Raw genomic sequence first — 21,793 nt, forward strand, 5'->3', positions numbered from 1 at the left:
TCTGAGCAGTGAGCACCTGAAGACTGTGCTATTAAACCAGGAAGTGCAGCACTGTTGATAAGGCTGTAGCCTCCACTACTGTGTAGTGCCCTGCGCTGCAACACAACTAACAGAAGAGTGAACAAAAAACGCTCATGGACCCGCGGTCTGTCGTTGACTGCTCGCTTGTGTTGTTCGTTGGATTTGTTTTGGATTATTTGGGCTTGCCAAACCAACTATCAAAACGTGCACGGACCGCGGTCTCACGTTGACTGAACTGTCGCTGTGTGTCAGACCCTGGATGCTTTCAAACACCCGCCCACCTCTACCTCTGATTGGCTTACCATGACATTTTACTCAACCTCAGCCAATCGCGCACTGTCCACTAACCAAGGAAAAAAAGTATTGCTTCTCGGCGCAGAGATCTGTCTGATGAAAAAACAGATTAAATCATAGTAACGCGCCGCATTTTTTGGCAGTAACGGTAACAGCGTTATTAAGATTGGAAGCGTAATCCGTTAGATTACTCGTTACTGAAAAAACGAATGCCGTTAGTAACACTGTTATAACGCCGTTATTCCCATCACTGCCCGTAGGTGCTCTTTGAGAGTGGTTTTGAAAGTGGTTAGTGATTCACATTCCTTTACAGCTTTGGGTAGGGCGTTCCACATTGATGTGGCATAATTGCGAAACGTGTTTAGTCCCTTGTTTGAGCCGAATCTGGGTTTAACATGATTTGTGGAGCTCCCTCTGGTGTTGTGGTCGTGGTATTCACTGACCTTTGGGAAGTATTTTGACATGTACATGGGTACCTTAGTCGTGTAGTGTATCTTGTAGACCAGGCCCATTGCAAGTTTCTGTACTCTGTCATCTACTCTAAGCAATGCTAGGTTGTCAAAGTGGGCAGGGGTGAGGTGGGTTCTAGGAGTAAGGTCAAGTAGTCTGACCCGTTTGTTTTGAGATGTTTGTAACCTTGTTTTTAGCGCCTTTGAGGTGCTTTGGTACCATGAGGTGCAAGCATAGTCGTAGTACCCTTGAATGAGTGCTCCTGCCAGAGTCTTCAGGGTATTCTTGTTTACCAGAGAGGAGATCCGGTACAAGAATCTAGTTCGTTGGTTGACTTTTTTGATTACATTGGATGCCATTTTGTCACAGGAAAGATTTGCCTCTAGGATGGGACCTAGGTATACTGTAACTGAGAAGCCGTCGGTCTTGCTGAGTTTGTTATTTGATCCGAAGAGAATGGACTCTGTTTTACCCAGGTGTAATGATAGTTTGTTATCAGCGAGCCAGGTGCAGATTCTGCCGAGTTCTGAGCTGAGGGTTTTTTCAACCTGTAACTTGTTCTAGTCAGAGACCAGCAGGGCTGAGTCGTCCGCGAACAAGAACAAGTTGCAGTCACAAGCTGACGACATTACATTTGCATAAATTAGGAACAGTATCGGTCCTAGTATGCTTCCTTGTGGAACACCACAGTTCACTGTGAGGGGGGGGGGGGGGGGGGGGGGGTAGAGTACCGTTTACGTCCACCATCTGTTCTCTCCCCTCAAGGTAGGATTGCATCCAGCTCACTGATAGACTATTGTAGTATAATTTGGCTGTTAAATTATACATATTAACTCCCAATTTTGGAATTCAGGAGGAAGGTTTTAGATTAAATCCTCTGGTGACTTTAACTAGGAAATCATTATAGGGACCATTTGTCTGTGGTCATGCAAGCAGGGATGTCTCAACAGAAACCAACTTTGCATACAGACCTGCTGAACCCTTAGAGAACAATAGTGTGAAGATGTAGTCGGGGTCACAGTTTGCCAAGAGCCTGGTTACCTAGCAACCAACTCTGGAACAAAAGGTGACCCACGGAATTTTCCTGCATGCTACACACCTCTGTAAGCTTCAAAGCAACACACACAAAAGGAACCAAGAGATGTAATTCACCCCCGAAGACTCAAACAATGATTCAGCCGATGAAGGTGTTAACATTCAAATCACATGCATTATGTGATAACAGCTATATCAACACAGTGTTGTGTGAGCAGGTAGGCTGCTCTTGAAAATCATTTAAAATATAATCATGAAATAAAACATGGCCTGAGCTTCTGGTTGAATCAAGCCTTTTAAAAAAGTTACTTAAAGCATTACATCTTCAAAGTATTATGTGGGAAAAAGTATATATATCTTTTAAGAATAACTCATTCTGTAACTAAGAAATTCAAGAATCAGAAAATGCTGTGGGTGTAACTGAAAAGGGAGACAAAAGCATTTGCATACAAGCAGGCCAGACAGCTGTGTAAACACAGAGACATAGATAGGGAGGAGGGGGAAGAAGTGTATAATGTCTAGTAATCAGGACACATTAGAAATGTATTTGTCTATATTCAATTTAAATTTGATTAAACTACAATTGTCACTGAAATGATGTGTTCAACAAGGGAAACATTATGATATTAAACTTGGAGTTGTTTATAGCCAAATGTACAGGATTAAGGGAAGATCATTTTCAAATAGCTAATATGAGTGTTAAGTAAAGGTAATTATTTAGAAAAGCATGATTTAAGACATTAATGAATCTTGGTAAATAAGTTGATGATAAAGTCAAATGATAAATACACTGAAATGGAAATAATCTTTATGGACTATAAGCTTTGTGGTTTACTCTGGGACAAACAAGTAATGTTCTATGTTGAAATGTGTGTCCTTGAGAGAAGTACCTTCATATTCATATATCATGTGTAGTAAATGTAATAGTAACAATTATTTTAGCCTTAAAATGAGTTGGAAAGAAATACTGTTTTCAGCCGAGCAGTTAGTGGAAAGCCACGCCTACATTTTCAAACTCAAAAATAGCTGTTTGGGATTGGAGGAAAATCTGTGTCACTATCTGTGAGGTCATCACCTAGACCGAGGCCTGCTATAAATACAGGGCCACAAGTCACTGGAAGGAGATCAGAGAGAAAGGCGAAAGAAGACCAGAAAGAAGACAAGACTGGACACCTCGTCAATCAAGGACGAATCATATTCCCGTTGCCATATAAGTGATCACGGGAGACTGTTGTTGATAAGATCAGCGGCCATTTTTGTTAGACTAAGTTTGGATGCCGAGAAGAACTTGAACTGTTGTACACTATACATCAAGTGTTTTTGAGAAGCTACTATTGATTGCTTTTTTGTGGTCAATAAATCAAGAAGACGTTGAGCGAATGTGTCGACATACATTCTTAACAGAAGTATTACTTCTGGTTTGACAACAACACGAGTACAGTGTATCAGGAGAAGATACGACACAATCAAAACCAATTGCTTTTAGCTTGTCAATCAGAATGGAGTGATTGACAGTGTTGACCATGCCGCAGTATTTGCCCGCGTCCACCTCTTGTTTGATGGGGTTGTTCAAATAGAGAAGGCATGTGTCAGTGGAGTGAGATGTTCTGAAGCCAGATTGGAATTCGTAGACTATTTTTTCCATGACTTTCGAGATGGAGGTAAGAATAGAAACAGGGCGGTAGTTGCCTGGGTCTAATTTGCTGCCCTTTTTGTGTCGGGGGGTCACTCTCGCAATTTTTAGGTCCTTGGGGACGTTTCCCTGTTTTATGGAGAGGTTTATTATGTGTGTGATGACTGGGGTGATGGTGGCTGCTGAGTCTCTGAGGAATTTGGAGGGGATGTTGTCATGGCCAGTGGCCTTGTTAGGTTGGAGGGCGCTCAGTTTTTTGAGTACCTCATCTGTTGTTACCATTTCCAGTTTGAAGTCGTCTTTGCGGATCCCTAGGTTTTTGTTGTATGCTACTATGTGTTCTACCCCATAATGCCCTGAGTGGGAGGGTAGTTTATTAACCAGTGTTGTGGCTATGTTTGTAAAGAATATGTTTAGGTATTCGGCCACATCCAGTTTGTCTGTGATGAGAGTGTTTTCTGTCTTGCCACATGGAACTATGAAGTCGGCCCGCTAGATTTCCCCCTACTCCCCAGGGTGTTTGCCTGATTCTCACAAAGGCATCTAAAGATAATATGATTCAGATCATTTATGGTTAGTGGTAGTAGTGCCGGAAATTGCTCACTTATCAGGCCTTCTGCCTCAGCACAGCACTGAAAGGTTAAGAACATTTTCACATTAGTCATCACCAGGGTGGACATTACACAATTTTAATTTAAGGGCAAGGGCATAGACCACTGCAACACTTCCGGTATTCTGAAATCATGGTGGGGGAGAGCGGGGGTAGAAAATGAATGAATGTGGATGAGAGCCTTGACATTAAGTGGTAAGTGGTTGTAGCTACGCCTGTGGGGGTGCTGGAGACATGATCCAATAGACTTGTGTATACGCCTGAGTCTCCTGAACACGGAGCAACCTACCCACAGAGTCTAGGTTCATCAATCATGTTTCCAGCACCCCCGTAGCTAGCGGTGGTCTATGCCCTTGCCCTTAAATTAAAATTGTGTAATTTCCACCCTGGTGATGACTAATGTGAAAATGTTCTTAACCTTTCAGTGCTGTGCTGAGGCAGAATGCCTGATAAGTGAGCAAAATTAAATGTATCCACATTCATACATTTTATCTCCCCGCTCTCTCCTTCATGAGCTCAATGTAACGCGGAAGTGCAGTGGTCTATTTGACCCCACCCAGCACGGTAATTACAGGCCCATTTCCAAGCTTCCTTTTCTGTCCAAAATACTCAAAAAGGTAGTTTTGTGCCAATTGTCTCCCTACCTGCACCAGAACAGCATCCTGGAGACATTTCAGTCAGGGTTTAGGACTGGCCATAGCACAGAATCAGCCCCCCATAAAGTTTCAAATGACCTACTCCTCACCGCTGACAACCGTGACTGCTCTGTTTTAATGCTGCTTGACCTCAGCGCAGCTTTCGACACTGTTGATCACACCATTTGATTGAATAGTTTATTGATTTAGAATGGAAAATCACACATATACATTTGATCACAATTATGAACAGGTATACATTTCTCCATTTACCAATAGGATTCCAATAAACACAATAAAGCCATAGGCTTGTGTCCATTGTGGTCCTTCATCATTGGTGTCAGTGGATTTATGTACTGGTATGTGGACATGGGTGTTTGTAGTGTCTGTATGTCAGGATGTGTGGTATAAAAACAAAAAATACATACAATAATATTCCATTTTATAGACAATAAAAGAATAAAAAGGAATAACACTTATTAAAAACCCTTTGTTCACTACTCCCAGCTTCTGCTACTTATGATCCACCTCTTTATAGCTCATTTAAAAGTGGAGAAGGGGCTTATGGGCTTTGCTGTCAACATTGCCAACTGCTCCTCCCCCTCAACCTCCCTCTCCTGTGGGGTCCCGCAAGGGTCCATCCTTGGCCCGATCCTGTTCTCTCTTTACATGCTACCCCTTGGTTCAATCATTCAGAAGCACAACATCTCATTTCATTGTTATGCTGATGACACACAGCTTTATGTCTCTCTGAAACCTAACAACCAGTCTCTACTTAACAGTCTCATGTCCTGCCTTGATGACGTTAAATGTTGGATGGCACAAAACATTTTACAACTAAATGAAAACAAAGGTGAAATAATCCTCTTTGGTCCCCCAGACGCTGTCACCACCCTTACCAACAGTCTTGGCAACCTGTCCTCCCTGGTCAAGCCCTATGTCAAGAACCTAGGTTTCATTTTTATCGCCAATTTAAAGGGGACATGCATTATAAATGGCTTTTTTCAGTATTTACCATTGTTTTATAGCAATAGGGGTTAGTATCAATGGGTCTGTGTCTCTAATTACCATATTGACATATTCACTCATCACATGGTGAGTATAAATAGAGATGTCTCCTCCCCCTCTACCTGTTTCTCCACCAGCCTCTCAGTGAGAGGAGAACTCATGTGCTGCTGCTCATACCATGTGAATGAATAAACCACGCTGCTTAAAGGCTAAAGATAGAAACCATGCCTCTTGACCATGTTATTGTCACCCCATAGCCAGATTCTGTCAACAGCACTATACCTGTGTGTGTTTTAACCGAGCATGCGTAGCGCACAAGCCCGATTTTTAAGGGCCCTTTTCGGGCGGGGGCCCCCTTTTTATGCTTTTTTAGGGGTTTTGGGGATCAAATATTGAATATTGAACTATAATAATCAGTGCAGGAGCTCACTTATCCTTGAAAGACACTTTTATCACTGACTTAAAAGGCCCATACATCTCCATAAATGTTCAGGGGGGAGGGAATAAGTGCTTACCCTACAGACCCCAAGAAGACAATTTTAAATTTTGAAAACCTCAGACGTTATAAAAGTTCCTGCTTTGTATATAAATGCCTGCACAGATTAGCCCCTCCCCCTCTCAAGGAGTTCATCCACGAGAAAAGGAACACTGGATTAGCCACTAGGTCAAACACCAGAGGGGATTGTGAGGTCCATTTTAGAAAGACCGCCTTCAGCAAAAAATGTCTATCGACCACCCAGTCCACCTTTAGGGGCCAACTCAGGAAATGGCTGTTAGACAGCCAAATATGCACTCATTAGGGATGTTAGTGATGTTGTACTGACTGAATGTCATTTTAGTGTGGTCATGTCAGTGATGTCAGTTTTTATGAATGAACGTTGTATGGTCCGTTTTGTGTTTGTTTTATGTTAGGACTACGGGTGGAAAATAGCCCTGTGCTATTCCCGGCATATTTACGTCCTTATCATGCTGTGATGTTATGCATATACACTCATGTAAATGATGTTAATTAATTTGCATTGTCCTTAATAAACAAATCTTAATCTTAAGTGCTGTATATTCTGTATTGTTTAATATAAATGCATTTTTTATTCCTATCCCGATTTGTATTTGAGATTCCCAAATCCCATCGGACTTGACTTCTTTGTGTCCCTCAGTGAGTATAATACCAGCATTCAACTGTATTCGCCACAGCGGTTTCTATCATCATCATCATCATCATCACCCCCCACGCTATGCATAAAATATATAGGTCCGCGGAGAGGCACACTGAGGAGGCCGTGCAAACTGCAATGGAATATGGGGCATCTCTCTCTTTACCTAATATTTTGATTCTATCCTGACATTTTTCAGTTGGAAGGGCAGTCTATATGCGTAACAAAAAATAAAAATAATAATAATAATTATTATCTTTCAAAAAGGGCACTTTTTTTATGAGGCTCAAAAAGGCAGGTGCTCAAGCACCCCTTGGGCTCTATGTGTGCACATGCCTGGTGGTGGCGATCGAAAGTCGGCAAATTCAACTTTCCAAGTATCCTCCACTCTACCTTGTCACTCTTCTCTTCCTCTCTACCTCTTCTCTTCCTCTCTGCCTCATCCCTCTTCTCATCCTCTACCTATTCTCTCTTCTCTTCCTCTCTACCTCCTCACTCTTCTCTTCCTCTCTACCTCTTCTCTTACTATCTTCTTCTTCACTCTTCTCATCCTCTCTACCTCTTCACTTTTATCCTAGTCCTCTTCCAACTCATTTCCCCTCTTCCACCAACTCCTCTTCCATCTTCTCCACCTGCTCCTCTTCTTCATCTTCTTCTCCTTCTCCTCCTCCTCGTTTTTCCTCCATGTCCTCCCCTTCCATCACCATCTCCTGCTCCTCCCCCTCCAGAATCATCATATTCATAGATGTATGTCATGCTCATGTGTAATCTTGTTATGGTTAGTGGTAGTAGTGCTGGAAATTGCTCACTTATCAGGCATTCTGCCTCAGCACAGCACTGAAAGGTTAAGAACATGTTCACATTAGTCATCACACTTCACATTTTGCATAGAATGCCTGATGATTGCATACCCAAAGCAATTTGCGATAAACATCGGGCAAAAATGCGGCTAGTTTCTTTTGTGTAATAATAAACTTCAGAATGTTACCTTTCAAAAGAGACCAGACTCATGCAAGTGCTATACGTTTAAAGTATAAAAAATGGCTAAATATTTTGGCTATGCAATCATCAAATATGCCCGATGCTTAAGAGGTTAGAGAGTGTTATTAGGAATACATATGAGTTTATAGAAATCACAGTGCATTCAGTCGGAAACCAGCGGATATTGACATGAGGAAATGGCACAGCCAAAAGTGAGTGTAGTCTTTTGAAAGAAGAGACCCAGGGCTTTCGATGGGCTTTCGAATTTCATAAAACTACACTACCCAGCTCACGCCAGCCCCTGTCAAACTTGGAGCCATCTGACGTGAAATAAATTTTTTAACGTAATTTTCCATGATAATAGGCGTGTTCGAGATTGGCTAGGCGGACGCAGATCTGCGCAGGGTTTACTACGGCCTCGCCAAGCGCGTTGCATGACGGTTAGAATGTTGTCCGACTTGCTCTGAAAATCTGACGAGACGAGGCGCGGAACTCTTGCGGGAGCGAGCCACGCACAGCCTTCAGAGCGAGGCTCCACAATACCTCTCACCCGGCTGCTCCACGCAAATACATGATGGGAAACGACTTGCTATGGTCGCGCAAAGCGCCTATTGGCTCAGAAAAGTTGTCAGTCACCAGCCACGTGACAGCCAGGGAGTTATGAGAAGCAGTCTCAACACCCTGAAGCAGTCTCACCCTGAAGCAGTCTCCACACCCTGAAGCAGTCTCCACACCCTGAAGCAGTCTCAACACCCTGAAGCAGTCTCAACACCCTGAAGCAGTCTCAACACCCTGAAGCAGTCTCCACACCCTGAAGCAATCTCACCCTGAAGCAGTCTCCACACCCTGAAGCAGTCTCACCCTGAAGCAGTCTCAACACCCTGAAGCAGTCTCACCCTGAAGCAGTCTCCACACCCTGAAGCAGTCTCCACACCCTGAAGCAGTCTCAACACCCTGAAGCAGTCTCAACACCCTGAAGCAGTCTCCACACCCTGAAGCAGTCTCAACACCCTGAAGCAGTCTCCACACCCTGAAGCAGTCTCCACACCCTGAAGCAGTCTCAACACCCTGAAGCAGTCTCCACACCCTGAAGCAGTCTTCACACCCTGAAGCAGTCTTCACACCCTGAAGCAGTCACACCTTGAAGCAGTCTCCACACCCTGAAGCAGTCTCAACACCCTGAAGCAGTCTCCACACCCTGAAGCAATCTCACCCTGAAGCAGTCTCACCCTGAAGCAGTCTCACCCTGAAGCAGTCTCAACACCCTGAAGCAGTCGCAACACCCTGAAGCAGTCTCCACACCCTGAAGCAATCTCACCCTGAAGCAGTCTCACCCTGAAGCAGTCTCACCCTGAAGCAGTCTCAACACCCTGAAACAGTCGCAACACCCTGAAGCAGTCTCCACACCCTGAAGCAATCTCACCCTGAAGCAGTCTCACCCTGAAGCAGTCTCACCCTAAAGCAGTCTCATCACCCTGAAGCAGTCTCCACACCCTGAAGCAGTCTTACCCTGAAGCAGTCTCCACACCCTGAAGCAGTCTCAACACCCTGAAGCAGTGTCACCCTGAAGCAGTCTCAACACCCTGAAGCAGTCTCACCCTGAAGCAGTCTCACCCTGAAGCAGTCTCACCCTGAAGCAGTCTCAACACCCTGAAGCAGTCTCACCCTGAAGCAGTGTCACCCTGAAGCAGTCTCCACACCCTGAAGCAGTCTCACCCTGAAGCAGTCTCAACACCCTGAAGCAGTCTCCACACCCTGAAGCAGTCTCCACACCCTGAAGCAGTCTCAACACCCTGAAGCAGTCTCCACACCCTGAAGAAGTCTCCACACCCTGAAGCAGTCTCAACACCCTGAAGCAGTCTCCACACCCTGAAGCAGTGTCACACTGAAGCAGTCTCAACACCCTGAAGCAGTCTCACCCTGAAGCAGTCTCACCCTGAAGCAGTCTCACCCTGAAGCAGTGTCACCCTGAAGCAGTCTCCACACCCTGAAGCAGTCTCCACACCCTGAAGCAGTCTCAACACCCTGAAGCAGTCTCACCCTGAAGCAGTCTCAACACCCTGAAGCAGTCTCCACACCCTGAAGCAGTCTCAACACCCTGAAGCAGTCTTCACACCCTGAAGCAGTCTCAACACCCTGAAGCAGTCTTCACACTCTGAAGCAGTCTCACTCTGAAGCAGTCTCAACACCCTGAAGCAGTCTCAACACCCTGAAGCAGTCTCACCCTGAAGCAGTCTCAACACCCTGAAGCAGTCTCACCCTGAAGCAGTCTCACCCTGAAGCAGTCTCAACACCCTAAAGCAGTGTCACCCTGAAGCAGTCTCCACACCCTGAAGCAGTCTCCACACCCTGAAGCAGTCTTCACACCCTGAAGCAGTCTCACCCTGAAGCAGTCTCAACACCCTGAAGCAGTCTCACCCTGAAGCAGTCTCCACACCCTGAAGCAGTCTCCACACCCTGAAGCAGTCTCACCCTGAAGCAGTCTCCACACCCTGAAGCAGTCTCCACACCCTGAAGCAGTCTCCACACCCTGAAGCAGTCTCAACACCCTGAAGCAGTCTCACCCTGAAGCAGTCTCAACACCCTGAAGCAGTCTCAACACCCTGAAGCAGTCTCCACACCCTGAAGCAGTCTCCACACCCTGAAGCAATCTCACCCTGAAGCAGTCTCAACACCCTGAAGCAGTCTCCACACCCTGAAGCAGTCTCCACACCCTGAAGCAATCTCACCCTGAAGCAGTCTCAACACCCTTAAGCAGTCTCACCCTGAAACAGTCTCCACACCCTGAAGCAGTCTCCACACCCTGAAGCAGTCTCAACACCCTGAAGCAGTCTCCACACCCTGAAGCAGTCTTCACACCCTGAAGCAGTCTTCACACCCTGAAGCAGTCTCAACACTCTGAAGCAGTCTTCACACCCTGAAGCAGTCTTCACACCCTGAAGCAGTCTTCACACCCTGAAGCAGTCTCAACACCCTGAAGCAGTCTCAACACCCTGAAGCAGTCTCCACACCCTGAAACAGTCTCACCCTGAAGCAGTCTTCCACGCCCTGAAGCAGTCTTCACACCCTGAAGCAGTCTCCACACCCTGAAGCAGTCTCCACACCCTGAAGCAGTCTTCACACCCTGAAGCAGTCTCACCCTGAAGCAGTCTCACCCTGAAGCAGTCTCAACACCCTAAAGCAGTCTCACCCTGAAGCAGTCTCATCCTGAAGCAGTCTCACCCTGAAGCAGTCTCCACACCCTGAAGCAGTCTCCACACCCTGAAGCAGTCTCACCCTGAAGCAGTCTCCACACCCTGAAGCAGTCTCACCCTGAAGCAGTCTCCCCACCCTGAAGCAGTCTCCACACCCTGAAGCAGTCTCAACACCCTGAAGCAGTCTCACCCTGAAGCAGTCACACCCTGAAGCAGTCTCACCCTGAAGCAGTCTCAACACCCTGAAGCAGTCTTCACACCCTGAAGCAGTCTCCACACCGTGAAACAGTCTCACCCTGAAGCAGTCTCAACACCCTGAAGCAGTCTCAACACCCTGAAGCAGTCTCAACACCCTGAAGCAGTCTCCACGCTCTGAAACAGTCTCACCCTGAAGCAGTCTCCACACCCTGAAGCAGTCTCAACACCCTGAAGCAGTCTCCACACCCTGAAGCAGTCTCCACACCCTGAAGCAGTCTCAACACCCTGAAGCAGTCTCACCCTGAAGCAGTCTCCACGCTCTGAAACAGTCTCCGCGCCCTGAAGTAGTGTCTCATCTCACCGCTGGGCCGTCATTATCAAGCCCAGGTGTGCAGGTCATTACATCGTCTTGGAAACAGGCGGGTCCTGCTGCCACAATCAATTCAAACTCCCTGCAGCTGTGGCCTCATTCACCCATCAATCAATTATCACAGTCCTGGGCACACAGCTATGGGGGAAAACACGGAGTATTCCATCAAACAGGTAAAAGCAGTGTCTCATGTCATAAATCTAAACTAAATCCTTTTGAGGTAGAGGAACCCAGTGTAAACATATACTTCTTTGAATGGCAAATGGTATTTTTAAACTAAGTGGTAGGCCCTGCCGATGTACAGCACAACAGTATCCTGTTACCCGTTGTTTACTGTTATGACAGTACAGCACTTTTCTCAAATTTCTCTCACAAAGCTAGAGTTTATTGTTAACATACTAAACCCCCAGATGTGATCATTAAGATAAGATCATTTTATTCCTTTAATGATCCCCATGACATTCGAGAAATTCAATTACGATGTGCCCTTGATGTGGAATGTTCTAACATGTCAAAGGGCCGTTCAGAGGAGGGAGCGGGAGCCACTGTGGTAACAATCAAATGATAAACATGTCAAAACTATTTTCTAATAACAAATCAAACCACAATGACAATACAGCGAGATTAGAAACAAGCACAAAACCATCCAGACCGCTCGTAGGCTTTAGTGCTGTTAATATTTTGGATGTGAATATTTTGTCGTGCGAGGTGATGATTTAGGGAGAAAGACGTCGCTATAGAAGCACCTATAATATGAACATGACCTTTTCACTTCACAATTCAATTCGATCTTTATTTAATCTTTATTTAAAAGATCATTGAGAGCAAGCTCTCATTTACAATGACACGAGAGGTACAATATAATACAAAACACAATATGGAAACAGAAAAGTGTATCAATTATACTGAATTAAAATTATAATTAATTAAAACAACTACATACTGACGTGAAATGGTTGGCTATTATAGCTTTCAACTGACCAATGGATACTAAAGTATTGAGTTTTAAGGTGCAAAATGTTCCCATGGGGCACAGAAGCTACAGTAAAAGCAGATTTTCCTACTCTGGGGACCTTAAGCGTGAGCCAATCACCAGCGGGAGTATCTGCTACGGTCCAGAGTTCCAGTCCAGTAATGAAGGGATGTACTGTAGGGTGGAGGATCATCAATAACGGCTTTATACAGAAACGACCCACCTTCAGCTAAACATATAAAATAGGTTTTGTTTCTCTACAAAAGCCAACCTTCTGTCGCTGTGCATGCGTCCTACAAAACACCCCTCACAAAATGTCCCTGTGTGAGTCACCACCATGTCCCTACTCACCACAGAGTGTGGTTACACTTTACAAAGCACTTTACCCTTACGAGCTTCACAATGCTCGCTGCAATATTATATATTATATATATATATATATATTAACAAATTGTTCTAAATAAATAATAATGATAATAAATCATTTGAAGTTTGGACACATTTATTTTACAACTGAGGTAGGTATTGTACTTGTACTTTAGGTTGTACTTTAGATTGTATATTGTACTGTATATTGTATATATGTATATTGTATATTCCTCTTTACTTTCTTACTCACTCTCAGGGGCTCATACAGAAGCAAGCATTTCACCGTAAAATATGTGTATTTTATTGTGACAATTAATAAACAAACTTGAACTTGGTAGATTACATTTTTTGAGACAAAAGTACAGAAAAAAGGTACCGTTGGGTACCGGTATCGATCCACAGGTACCGGTATCGGTTCAAATGTGAACGGTACCCAACCCCAACTATATGTCCCTGTGTGAGTCACCACCACGATGTCCCACGTTTAGCCCGCGCCGGCAGTCCTGCCCGCAAATTGAAGACATTGCATATTGACTGGCCGACAACAATTTCAGAATCAAAAAGTATGTTTTCTGCGTGAAGGCATGGTACGCCCACTGGGATGATTGATTGATTGATTGATTGATTGAAAAGTTTATTAACAGATTGCAGAATGGGTACAGTACAGTACAGCTCAATACATACAATTGTTAAGGGGATGCAGACCAGAGAAAGACTTTCGTCTTGTTTACATCAGGGTCCCCCATTTTCAATTCATCATAACATATATGACACACACGACATGTATGACTGTGACATCAGGGATCCCTACCATTGGCCCCAAAAAAATCACTAGGTAATTTTGGTGACATTTTTACTTAGCAAATTACAGACCAGACCAGAGAACAGATATACTGGCAAAATGATTGGTTTACTTTATACTAACATTAGTACAAATAGGCCTATAGTGACTGTCTCTCTTTCTGCCTTTGTCTCTTTTACACACACACACACACACACACACACACACACACACACACACACACACACACACACACACACACACACACACACACACACACACACACACACACACACACACACACACACACACACACACACACACACACACACACACACACACACACACACACACACACACACACACACACACACACACACACACACACACACACACACACACACACACACTCAATGACATGGTCCTCTTCCATATAACTTTACATGGCTTTCATCAAAGGCCCTGTGACACACACACACGCTTTCAGAATCTTTCCCAAAACACGTAAGCTTCCTATATAGTCAAACATCAAACGCTAGTTGACCACAACGACTGCAACACTCATAGGGAACACCCTTCTGCGGTCTCACATGCTCTTTGATGTACACACACACACACACACACACACACACACACACACACACACACACACACACACACACACACACACACACACACACACACAAACACGCACGCACACACACACACACACACGCACACACACACACACACACACACACACACACACACACACAAATACACACACACACACATACAGACAAACACAGACATGCACACACAGACACACATGAATAAAGACACTACAAGACACTACTACTGTAAATACAGACATACAAACCCACACACACACAGACCTGTGCATGAAGACACATACCGCACACACACACACACACACACACTCACTCACTCACTCACTCACTCACTCACTCACTCACTCACTCACTCACTCACTCACTCACTCACTCACTCACTCACTCACTCACTCACTCACTCACTCACTCACTCACTCACTCACTCACTCACTCACTCACTCACTCACTCAATGGCTCAAACTTACAAAGACACACAGACATTTGCATAATACAGATACACAGACACGCATATACACACGTGATATGCATAACCACATTGGTCACACACAAAGCAATATCTCAATATACTAATACTTTCTCTAGTCTATCTTTTTCAGTCATTCACATGTACAGTATACACACACACACACACGTTGTTCTTTGATCCCACACTGAGGCAGGGCAGCATCATCTGCTAGTCATTTCACTGTCCTTGTCATTAGCAAAGAGGCAGTCTCTATTTATATATAGCACACACACACACACACACACACACACACACACACACACACACACGGATGTGGACATAAAGTGCTTCTTTTATGTCAACCCAATGAGCTAATTTATGTGTGCGCATCTCAATAAAACCATTTCCTTTGTGTGTTTGTGGTTGTGTGGCAGTGCAAGAGAGAGAGAGAAAGAGAGAGAGAGATTATGTTTGTATTAAAAGAGATAAATGAGAGTTTCTGAATGTGCGATAAATGGTTGTGTCCCTGTTTTCTTGTGCGGGTTGCTATGTCTGTACGCATCTGTGTGTGTGTGTGTGTGTGTGTGTGTGTGTGTGTGTGTGTGTGTGTGTGTGTGTGTGTGTGTGTGTGTGTGTGTGTGTGTGTGTGTGTGTGTGTGTGTGTGTGTGTGTGTGTGTGTGTGTGTGTGTGTGTGTGTGTGTGTGTGTGTGTGTGTGTGTGTGTGTGTGTGTGTGTGTGTGTGTGATTTGAATTGACCTATCTCAAACCCCACCCTTGTTTCTGATCATTCAATCACAACTGTTCAAGATTCAAGAGTTTTATTTGTCACATACAGTACAGTACATACATACACAAGACACGTAGTGAAATGAAGGTGGTCATGCCCGCCTCGATTGTGCAAAAATACAAATTATAAAATAGAATAATAAAATAGAATAGATAATAAAATAGAATATACATGATCAAATGTAATAAGAATAAAATGCAATGCTAAGCTTAAGAGATAAAGGTAATGAGTACGATATACAATAATATACAAATATACAGTTATGTGTTTGAATGAATGAATGAATGAATGAATGAATGAATGAATGAATGAATGAATGAACGAACGAACGAACGAACGAACGAACGAACGAACGAACGAACGAACGAACGAACGAACGAACGAACGAACGAACGAACGAACGAACGAACGAACGAACGAACGAACGAACGAACGAACGAACGAACGAACGAACGAACGAACGAACGAACGAACGAACGAACGAACGAATGAACGAACGAATGAATGAATGAATAAATGAATGAATGAATGAATGAATGAATGAATGAATGAATGAATGAATGAATGAATGAATGAATGAATGAATGAATGAATGAATGAAAGAAAGAAAGAAAGCACACACAACACACACACTGTACACGCTTGCACACTAGCAGCCACTTTACCATGAGCACACACACACTCATGCTGTACACGCTCACACGTATGGTCACTTTACAAAAAGGAAAGGTCACTTTAAGAATAGTATAACTTGAGATTGTATAATATAGCATTGTATAGCAGTGTACATAAATACCCAGTGCCTCATCCGTAGCTAACAGTGTATTACACTACCACAGGACCTAGCATGTCCTACCATGCTCTGTAAAAACGGATGTACATATACCGATATGCCCTACTTTGATTACTTGTATTTTTTTTTTGATCCACTTTTTCTCCCATTTTTCTATTTTTCTCCCATCCCAATTTCGTATCATCCAATTCAACCCTCCCCTGTCACGAACGCTGTTTCTTGCCTCCCACAAGCCGGCTGCAATGTGGACTAAGTCATACATAGCACAAGTCCCCTCCGGTACTTGAGGTAACAGCAGTCGCATCTTTTCACCTGCGCAGCGCGATCTCTCAGTGTCGAGGAGTATCGCGTGGGAGGCTCACGCTGCCCCCGACACTTCCTGATTCTACTGCGCAGGCGCACCAACCGACTTGTAGGAGTCGCTTGTTCACAACGTTCGATCCCCACCCTTCAGTTTTCCCTCCCCGTAATACGGCCAATGTGTATTACTGCGGACGACCAGCTAAACTGAAAACAATGTGGAGAGCTGGATTCGAACACGCGAATCCTAGCGTCTCCACACTGGTGGCGAGTGCCTTGCCCACTACACCACCTAGCCGCCCTTTGATTACTTGTATTATTGCACAATGTCGTTCTATTGGATTCTTATTATTATATTATTATTATTATTATTATTATTATTATTGTATTATGCACAATCGCTGCGGGCAAGACCCCCCGCATTTCATTGTATACTTGTATGCCGTGACAATTAAAAAACTCTTGACTCTCTCTCTCGACTCTCTTGACTCTTGAGTGTGGTGTGTGTGTTCATGTGTGCTTGTGTGTGGAGAGATCAGAGTTTGGCTGTGTATCATCAGGAGAGGAGAGCCATGGGTGGGGTGGTGCTACCTGGACTCAACCCTCAGATGGGTGGCCTGGGTGAGGGTGTCTGAGTGTTGAAAGACACCGAAACACCCTGGTTAGTTTCCTTGGATAGTTTTGGGTGGCTGGTGTGAAAGCTCATTCAAACTCTTGGCGCGGACCAAACAAGCAAACTCTGCTTCGCTTGGTCTCGGTTTGCTTACAAGTGAACCCTGGTGCGGTTCGTTTGAGGTGTAGATGGTAAACCGGACCAAAGGCAGAACCAAAAATCTTGCATTGCTGATTTATTATACATTTTTATTTTTGCAGCTGGTAAATAAAAAATAGCCAAATAATGTTGTGATACTAAACAAATATCTTGCATGCATGATTCAGGTGACAGTAGCCGGGACAGTGGCACATCATCAATTACTGACAGTGAATTGGAAAACATAGTTTTTCATATACACACACACACACATCATTTTCTTATCCACATATTTAATGTCGTCCCTTGTGATTCAGCTGGATTCAGAAGATCAGGACATTCTGTGTAACAATTATAATCTGTTTACCAAAAAAGTGTGTAATTAAGTTGTATAGTGACACGAATGAAATGAAATCTGGCTTTGTATGGGGGATGTGTTTAGCCAGATTAGATTGAGAAACTGTTGTATCCCCTTCATATATTACGTTGAACTATTCCTGCACATCCTGGCAACCCAGAGTAAACACACAGTTTACCTACAGTACATCTCCTCAGGGCCTGTCAGCCTCCGACGGAAATTAAAGCTAAACAAACCAATGGACCTGTCTCAAACCCTGCCCTCTTTTCTTGATCCTCCAATCACAACTGTCGCTTACCTCGGACAAACCAAGTTTGTCCGAGGTAAGCGACAGTTGTGATTGGAGGATCAAGAAAAGGGGCAGGGTTTGAGACAGGTCCATTGAAGAACGCGACAATGTTTCTTTTCAACTTCACCCCTGAATTGCACCGAGTCTACAGGTGTGAGAACGACCGTAGTTCCAAAAAGGTTTCTTTCTACAGTATACATCATAAAAACTCAAAGAAAATCTGGACACCAACTTCCGACTAGCAAGCTAGTGCTCTGGGGAGCCAACACACGGGCGCCGACCAAGAGGACGTCCCGCGCCAACATACGTGGTGGACATACTGAGGAAGGACACAGGTGTGGAGAGCTCTACGGAACTGACGGGATGTATTGTATGGAGGATCGGGGTGATTGGAATCTCCGCTGGCGAACCCGTCTGAGGACGACCAAATGATGATGGATTGGGGCTTTAAAACACAAAGCATGTGTTCATGGGAGTTTTTTTGCACCCATGCATGTGTGTGTGTGTGTGTGTGTGTGTGTGTGTGTGTGTGTGTGTGTGTGTGTGTGTGTGTGTGTGTGTGTGTGTGTGTGTGTGTGTGTGTGTGTGTGTGTGTGTGTGTGTGTGTGTGTGTGTGTGTGTGTGTGTGTGTGTGTGTGTGTGTGTGTGTGTGTGTGTGTGTGTGTGTGTGTGTGTGTGTGTGTGTGTGTGTGTGTGTGTGTGTGTGTGCCCTTATAAGACATCCAGTATACTGGCGGGACATAGCTTTGGTCACTTCTTCTTTCCAAAGCAGACGACCAGATCAAAGCAGGCTGATCATCCTCTAAAAATAAGGCCAAACATTTCGGCCCAGATTGCACTCTGTGTCTGCGTTATACCTCACGACTTGTTGTGAATATAGAGACCGTCTTATGTCTTCTCACGACACGCCGTGCCATATACATGCACACACACAACCACAACCACACACACACACACAACCACAACCGCACACACACACACACACACACTTTCCATTCCGTTCCTCTGTGTGTGCTGTATGGCGTCATGCGAGAGCCTAAGCGCAGAGACTCTGTTGCTTTCTTTGGTGGGTTTGCCTTTTGGAGTGGTCGGTGTCTTGGTTTGGTTATAGTCTTAGCAAGTGAAATCCACACACAGGGCCAGATCAAGTGGCATGTTAAAGGGAACGTTGAAGATGGCCACGGAGCCATATCTAATTGGTCCCTGGTGACACCAAAGCACAACATCAGAATAAGGTTTTTGAGAAGCTTGGCAGTATAGGATTAGTACAATCTATACTATTCATGTGGTTTGTTGTTGTACACACTAGCCTATAGAGATTCACCACAGAAATACTTGTTGTGATTTATAGCCTTCCTGTGGGTTTTGTCATACCCACTATAGCTTTACCACGGACATCGCGGAGGGATGCTGGCCCTGTATGTTGAATTGCTAGTGTTATCATTGTGCCAACGTTGTTCAAGCATTGTTAACCCTTTCACTACCACACTACAGACGGTTAACCCTTTCGCTAGCACACTACAGACGGTTAACCCTCTGTATTGTCGCAGTGACAGGGTTAACTCTTTGGTAGTGAAAAGGTTAATTGATAGGTTAATCGGGGAACACCACCCAATATAAAACATATAGACTAAGACGGTCTAGAAATATGTGTGAACATGAACAACTCTCTCTCAAATCAAAAAGACTACTGTCATCACTCATAACGTGTTGTAGTAACAGTGAATTGGAAAATACAGTATAGGTAACACTTACAGTAGCACCCAGGGGAATGTTTTGAGAATATGGGTATGATATGGGTATGAACAGCAGGGGACACACACACCACTGAGGATAAACAGGGCTACCGTGGACAGGGTGAGCAGCTTCAAGTACCTGGGGGTCCACATCTCAGAGGACAACACACATACATTAGACTCAGTCGTAAAAAAGGCGAAGCAGCACCTCTACCACCTGAGACAGTTAAGGAAGTTCAGAGTATCGGGGAAGATACTCCAGTCCTTCTACTCCGGAGCTGTAGAGAGCATCTTGACTGGAAACATCACTGCCTGGTATGGAAACGGCACAGGACAAGAAGGCCCTACAGAGAGTGGTACGCTCAGCCGAGCGTACTACGGGTATTGCACTACCACCCCTGCAGGTCCTATTATACCCTTTGTGTTTCAGTGTTAGTTGGCTCCCTGGTTCGTTTGGTCTGTGTGTTGGTGGTAACTATGTCTCTGTGCTTTTGTAGGTAGAGCTCTCTCCGTTTGTGTGGTAATAGAGCTGGTGAAGGCTCTGGCACTTTGTGCTGTTAGTTAGTTAGTTAGGAGACATCTTTTGTATTCAGCCTTATTGTAGAACTGTGGCTTTTGGAGCATTATTGTATTTGTAGAGCTGTGTGCTTTTGAGTAAGAACTATTTGGTGAATAGTTCTTTATTGGAATCCTTGTGTCTTTTGGTGTTTGTAGTACATTTCTGTTTAACCTTAATCCTTTGTATATTTGTTTGTCACCCAGCCTATGGTGATTGTTTTCTTGTTATTAATCTTTTGTTTCGCACACAGGGACATTGAGGGCAGGAAGATACCCTGGGTCTACATTCTGCATCACGTAGGAGAACTACTGTTAAAGACACCAGCTTTATTTTGGGGCGTCCGCGCCTGTAAAGTGGGGGGTGGGGTTTTGTTTCCTTTTAATATTTGATTTGGTGCTCACTGGTAGGTCCTCTTTGCTCTCTGTGTTGCTGATCCTTATTTGTGAAATAAATATTATTATTTATTTCAATCTGTCTCTGGCGTTTTGTGTCACTGCACCCTCACCTACCCTGTCTGTGGCCTTGTGTTGCGTCTCCCCACGGGGGCACGTAACAAGCACTTTTATCCAAAGCACTTTACAACTTTACTCACATTCACACACCGACGACAGAGGCAACCATGCCAGGTGCCAACCTGCTCATCTGGAGCAGTTAAGTGTCTTGCTCAAGGACACTTCGACACGCTGCCGGGAGGAGCGAGAATCGAACCGGGAACCTTCCGATTTTACTTGGATAAAAATGTGCTTGGTTTATGTTATTGAGCAAGTAATATTATTAATATTATGTTATTGAGCTAATTAATAGATGTATTGTTTAATGCCTGATAGAAGAAGCTGATTATTTTTTTTCCTTGTGTCAGTTCAAAGAAGCTTTATTAAACGAGTTACCCTCTAAAAATATGTTTGTCAAGCTGGAAATAAATGTGATTACATTTCTTAGTTCCTGAAAACTTTTTTTCTATTTTTGAAAACTTTGCTAAAAAGCACTTTTCTGCTGGGCTCCACAGAATTCTGAATAACCTGGGGGTTGAAACCTGGCTACAGTGGAGCGACAGTGGCTCGGGAGGTAGAGCAGTCGTCTGGTAATCCAGAGGTTCCCGGTCCGATTCCTGCTCCTCCCGGGCAGCGTGTCAAAGTGTCCTTGAGCAAGACACTTAACCCCTAATTGCTCCCGATGAGCAGGTTGGCACCAGGGACGTGCACAGGACTTTAGAGGGGCAGGTGCTTAAAGGCTGAAAAGGGCACTGGGCCTGTGCTATTTTTGGGGCCATTTTTGGGCGGGGAGGGGCCTTTTTATGCTTTTGGGGGGGTTTTGGTGATCAAATATTGAATATTGAACTATAATAATCAGTGCAGGAGCTCACTTATCCTTGAAAGACACTTTTATCACTGACTTAAAAGGCCCATACATCTCCATAAATGTTCAGGGCGGAGGGAATAAGTGCTTACCCTACA

This window comes from Notolepis coatsorum, assembly GCF_963971535.1.
Source record: "Notolepis coatsorum genome assembly, chromosome: 12".
Classification (NCBI taxonomy): Eukaryota; Metazoa; Chordata; class Actinopteri; order Aulopiformes; family Paralepididae; genus Notolepis; species Notolepis coatsorum.